The sequence below is a fragment of the Oncorhynchus mykiss genome, chromosome 25 (genome assembly GCF_057628025.1).
Source record: "Oncorhynchus mykiss isolate SJ-2025 chromosome 25, ASM5762802v1, whole genome shotgun sequence".
Taxonomy (NCBI): Eukaryota; Metazoa; Chordata; class Actinopteri; order Salmoniformes; family Salmonidae; genus Oncorhynchus; species Oncorhynchus mykiss.
Genome location: NC_143046.1, coordinates 41,292,629 through 41,298,833, shown reverse-complemented (window position 1 = coordinate 41,298,833; position 6,205 = coordinate 41,292,629). Strand labels below are relative to the sequence as shown.

At 39.0% G+C, this 6,205-nt stretch overlaps 1 long non-coding RNA gene across 2 annotated transcripts; it reads left to right on the top strand.

The window, feature by feature from the left end:
* The first annotated feature begins 2,917 nt into the window (after nt 1-2,917).
* Nucleotides 2,918-5,576, top strand: LOC149971996 (uncharacterized). 2 transcript variants are annotated; one of them, XR_016491716.1, is made up of 4 exons: nt 2,918-3,031; nt 3,625-3,760; nt 3,884-3,956; nt 4,169-5,576. It is a non-coding gene; the product is annotated as an uncharacterized LOC149971996 (long non-coding RNA). The 2 variants fall into 2 exon arrangements; XR_016491717.1 differs by lacking the exon at nt 3,625-3,760 and having other exon boundaries at nt 2,926-3,031; nt 4,169-5,031.
* Nucleotides 5,577-6,205: the final 629 nt, after the last annotated feature.

Below are 6,205 nucleotides of genomic sequence, written 5' to 3'. Positions count from 1 at the left end.
ACCAGTTCGTTTTTCAATCATGCCAGGTAGGATACTCCAGTTATTTCTCTCCACCCATCAACCCATATCATCTGCGCGACAGATGATTTTCTGCCCAAACTCTGTATGCCATTGGCTCTCCAACCCTGTTCCTGTAGCTTCCCAGTGCTTAATTTGGGAAACCAAGTGATAGTAACATTTTCACAACAAAACGTGGAATTAAACTGTTGACAGCCCCTCTGCACGTTTGAGAAAGGAATAGAGGAGATGGAAACACATGGTGGTGAAATATTCTGTCAGCCAATTAATTATGAAAATATTAAAAAATGCCCTTGACTGTAAGACTTTTCTGTAATCTCAACAGTAAAAAAAAAAAACACGACTGCACAGTATAGATTGCGCCGTACTGGATGGCTGCCGTTTTACAAGCTCTGACCCAACTGTGCTATTCTATCGTTTTTTAAAAACTTGGGCTTGGTAAAATTAAGGCGAAGGGAAAACCAGTCACCTCTTCCCCTCCATCAACATACACTCTGAGCACTCCAGATTAAATTTACGAACACACCTGTAGTATAAACCAGCCTTAACACCCTGACTACACCGCTCGCGTAACGTGCACGTGCATTGCAAAATAAATGTAGAAATCTATATTGTTCAATTATTGCACCCACACTGCTTGCGCATGTCAACGAATGTGTGAGTTGCCAAGGGCTAAATTAGAAGTGAGTTTCATTTGTGACGCAGATCATGCTGCAAGTCCTGCCTCTCCCATCTCCTCATTGGTTTATAGAAGCAGATACCCACGTGCCATCTCCTCATTGGTTATACCCTCGTGGGTGATTGAAAGACGAATGGTGTTGTCGGTCATCGTGGTAATACTATGAATGTTTAGATGCCAATCACAATATAAGTTAAAAGAAGAAAAAGCCTGGAAAGAGGAGAGATGACTAAACTATTCAGTTGACCGCTTTATGTGTGGATTAATTGTCGGAGTAGAGGACCTTGTGCATTTCAGTTATAATATAAATAAAACTCAATGTTTATATCCCAGGACAAATTAGCTAGCAACAGCAAAATAGCTAAATAGGACAAATTAGCTAGCAAGTGCAAGTTAGCTAGCTAAATTGCCACAAATGTTTAATGCTTTTCGACCTGTTCCCAAATGAATGTAATTGGTTCTGAGTTTGTTTTAATATTTTAACCTGTGTGTCGTGATCGCGTTTGGTGTGGGGACAAAATACATGTATGCACGATGCCGCACGCGCGCAGCCGGTTTGGGTTCCGTGTTAGTCTTTAAATCCTTGGTTGTTTATAACATGGCCTCACATGTGAATCCTTAAAGAGATGGGTGGGGCTAAGGCTTTAGAGGGTGTGAACAATGCTGAATGGGTGTAGACAAAGAAGAGCTCTCCAGTGGGTGTACCAAAACATTCAAAGGCCATTTTCTCAAAAGTGAGGTAACAAGTTTATCAACTTTCAAAGCAGAATGACTTTCCCATTGTTCCTCAACTGTAGTGTATGAAATACTGTTTTCTAGCTCAGAGTCTCTACTTTTATCCAATGTAAAAAACACAATTACATATTTTGCTCCATAAGACCGATTTGAGCCGGTCACAACTTGCACACCCACACGTAGACGTACGTAAGTGGTGTAAAATGTATTACGATAAATTAATAGGATACTAGATTTGATAAAGTAACAATGCATGAATGTATAATGGGTTACTGGAGGTTAACTTGCTAGGTAGAGACTTAGTATGGACAGAGCACGCCATATATAGGGGACTGATCTACAGTGCCAGCACAATTATAGTGAAAGTTGATCCTAGAAAGAGACTAGTCTCGAGAGCAAATTTTAAAAAGGACGCTCCCTCCAAAGTTTCTCTTCCCCTCTGAAATGTCAGTATTTTATAAAAATTCAGCGCATTACATTACATACATAATAGACATGTAATAAATGTGAAGCAGAAAGTTAATGCACTACAGAAATAATTATATAGAGTAACATTGTTAAGGTAGACTAAAATGAAAAACAATGGCTTCCAAGACTGACAAAGTTACGTTTTTAAACCTTGCAATAGGGGGAAAAGCAGAACATTGTTTGAGAGTGAAATTAGTGTATTCGCAGTAGAGATTGAGAAGGGCTTCCTATTGGGAAAGAAGGTAGTCCTAGTTGAAGGAAACATAAAGACTAGTGAAAGCAACAAAGTGAATGGTAATATTAGTGGCTTTCAGATAGCACTCTAATAATGCAAAATCTTTGTAATTGTTTCATTATAGAAAGGGTCACATGATGAACAGAGGGATGGAACATTGGGACTGATATTAAATTAGAGGCCGCCATCTGGTGTTTGGGTTAGAGATAAGTTTCCTGTGGAACAATAGATAGCCAGCCGCCAGTACTCACTGAACTCAAACAAGGTTATAGTGGGACATTTGAGATTGAGGTATGAATAATTGATAAAGACACGTATTTGACAAGTTACAATTATTATTACTAAAATTCTATAGTTGGGTAGCACAACTTATATAAGTATGAAGGAAATATCATCTACAAACATTACGTGGAACTGTGTCCCGAATTGAATACTCAAGTATTATTATTATTATTGAATACTCAAGTAGTATACTCAAGTAAATGTTTTTAGTACCAACTACTGACTTTTTGAAGATCTTAGCAGATTTGTTAAAGAACAGGTTTCATATTTTGACTAGTTTATGTCCCAGGGACAGTTAGCACAGGACTGTATGTCAACGCAACAGTTAAAAAAGAAGGTACCTATTCATCTTTACGGGACATCATATCAGCTGATGTGTCTGAAGTTTAAATCTGTATACGCATGGTTTTATCAAGACTTCCTGCCCAAGATGCAGTAAACTCGATTAATGATTAAGAAGGTTTAGGACTGATTAAACTGTAGCATAGTGAAAACTAACTACATGCTTATTTTCTTTCTTCAAGGGCTCATGGAATGTCCTCTACCAAGTTTTTGGTGCCTTGGAGTTAGTATGAAGGTAACTGAATCCGGCTGGTAAAGGAGCCCCAAATAAAGTAAGGTCATTTTGTTTGTTTAGTTTATATTTGTTAGTGGTGTTGATACTTATTTATTGCGTGGGGTCTTTTTATTTTTGTGGGTTTTTCACAGGTTAGAAAGGATGCACCTTAAAGGGCACACAAATGAATTTTTCTGAAGTATCTATTGTCAGAGTTTTGTTTGCACACATGTCAATTCTCTTGATAAGAAATGTACTGAACAACCCAATCTAAACCTGATACACTATGTTTGAAATATCGTTAAATAATGTGAGGTACAGGGAAATAAACACTCAATGGGGATGAATGACCTTTGACATCTGTTCTGACTTTCTGGTGAGGCCTGATCAATATCACTAGAAAGACTATAGACATTGGGTGAGATTTAATGGGTTATGTAAACACTAGTAATTAGGAAGAAGTTTATAATTTAATCATCAACAGTCCTATGTGTAATTTGAAACACAAGACGGAGAGAGAGAGAGAGCGCTGACCCTGAATGAGGGACACCTGTCTCGTCTACTCTACCATTACCTTTTGGGAGAGAGTTAAGTTAAGATAGAGTCATCAAGGGTTGCAATTCTAATTTTATTTGTTATTTTAATTAACAGGCAGTGTTGTTTTTTGGGGGGTGCATGAATCACTATGTGAGTCGTGTCCAAAAGGGGGAATTACCAATTCCCTGGAGATCTTTGCTAAATATACAAATATATTTTCTTCCCATGCCTCCCTGTAAAAGGAAAAAAGGTATGTTGTTAATGATTGACAGTTACTCCAAATTTATTGAAGTTTTCCCCACCTCGAGTGATATATAATGAAGTGCATTGCTGTCGTTTTGTTTTTGTCTTGCTTCAATACAAATCTCATCAGATTGGGTTTGCTGGATGGCCGGGATTTCTCCCTAAGAATTAGCCCTCCGACTCCCCGACCCTGTAACTCTGTGGTGAGATCGCCAAGATGATAGGGGAGTATAAGCCAATTTGGGGGGGGAAAAAATGGTTTCAACTGTGTATTATTCTCTTTGACATTTGTATTAAGAATATTGGCAGTAGTACTAATTTGTCATACAGTGAATAATTTGTCATAAATAAATTGTCTGGATTTCCTGAAATCAGAAATGCCCTAAACTGTTGTTCTGATCTATCCTCTCTCAAGGTTATGGCGAAGGTGACCATAGATGGTATCTAGATGCATGGAAGGGATAATTTGACTGAGAACAGTGTAAACCTCATCCCCTCTAACCGTCTGAAGTAATGGCGACAATGGCGTTCACTATGGTCCTTCTACACTTCTACCGTGAGATCTGAATCCGAGCCAGCAATCTGTACACGGCATCCAGTCGAAGCTATCAACTGCCTTTTCTCTCAGGAGTGCGACATGGGTCCATCTGGAGTGAGCATGGAGAGAGATCCCATCCAAACTTCTCTCATGCTGCAGGTGTACTGGTAGGAAAATACATAATGGACTGTAAAACAGTTGTGGCTCAGGCGAGAGAAATCGAGACATTATCAAGGGCCATCCACTTTGAACATGTGCCACTGGGAGGACGAACTGAAACGCCAGAAGAATGAATGCTGGGAGGGAGGAGGGTGGTCAACCATGCCCGTAATTAATTTAGGCTTATCCAAAATTGTTCATTTGAGGTATCAGGTTAATTGTGGAGGTCTGCACACTGCGAAATGTATATTACTTTCAACTAGAAATACATTGAGATACCGATCTTTCATTAACATGCCACTCGCGACAAAAGCTCCAGCTGAAATGTCATTGCCAGAATCCATAAATGAAATTGTGTAATGAAACGTATGTGTAACTGTATGAAGCAAAGGTCTAAAGCCATGGTTTTACAAGGATTGAAGAACCCAGAATGAAGGGTTTGAAACAATGAAGTGTCTGGTTTTGTGTCGATTTCCCTTACTTTAATAGGAGTACAGAACCTTTTGATAGAAGCTATAATCTAATGTTCAAATGAAAATGTAATGATAATTATCAGAGATTGAGTGATACATTTTTTAAAATGTTTGTGCTTTTCTAATAACCAATTTCTGTGCTCATGCAAGTTTCTGATTGCAGATATTGATGGTGTGGATTCGTTCATTTTGGCAGTACGCCCAGACCCTTGTTTTGAGAACGAAAGACCTGTTTCAAGGGCTCAGCTTAGGGAGACGAAGCCTCGTGTGGTATTGGTCTGTCACATGCATGAACTAGTATTGGTCGGTCACATGAATGACGCAAACGTTAATGATGAATGAATCATAAATGATGAATAAGTTAAATCATACAAATATAACATGTCTGCAGAATAGGGACAGGAACTAAAGGGACTGCCCCAGTAGAGCTTCTGACAGACGTTCACAATGGTGCATCAAGTTTGTTGGAACCGCTCCAGTTAACTGTTAATGTAGAATTTAAGATTGACTTCAAGTGTCCCATATGGAAGAATTTCCACGACAGAACGTTCAAAACAATATTGTGACCAAACATGCAACCCATGAATAGGAGGACGGGCTCATTGTAATGGCTGGAACGGAATAAATGGAAGTATCAAACAAACATATAGAAACCATTTTTGACTCCGTTCTATCCATTCCATTCCAACCATCCCGTCCTGCTATAAATCCTCCCACCAGTCACCACTGATGTATAGCCTACTTCACTGTGGAAAAAGGGCCACAATACGTGTCCTGTTATGATTTTCAGTTTGCTTCCTTCCATGACTGGTTTTTGCATTCTTCTCCCAGGATCATAAGGAAAAATCATTGAAAACAATTGCTATGTTTATTTACAATCCCCTTCTCCAAAAGGATTGCTCATTTACCTAGCGCTTATCAATTTATAAATTACAGTTCATGGATATTCGATCAGAAAATATAAAAGTAGATGCTTTGTCCACTTGGAGCCGTCAGGTTCGCTCGACCTTGGGCTCTATTCAATCTGTAAAGCTGCTTACAGATTCCACGATAGAAATGTAAAGTGAATTTCCGATTGAGCCGACATATGCAGCATTTACCGTGAATGCAGTCTCTGCTAAAGCAGGAACATTGCCATAAAATTTCAGTCTCGCTGTAAAGCTGAACTTTTGCAATGCGCATTGAATAGAGCCCCATATTCCTGGTTCTCTCACGCATAAAGGTGGTGGAATTATAAGGGAATTAAGTCCAGGTCAGAATATGGCGTAGCTGTAGCCATACC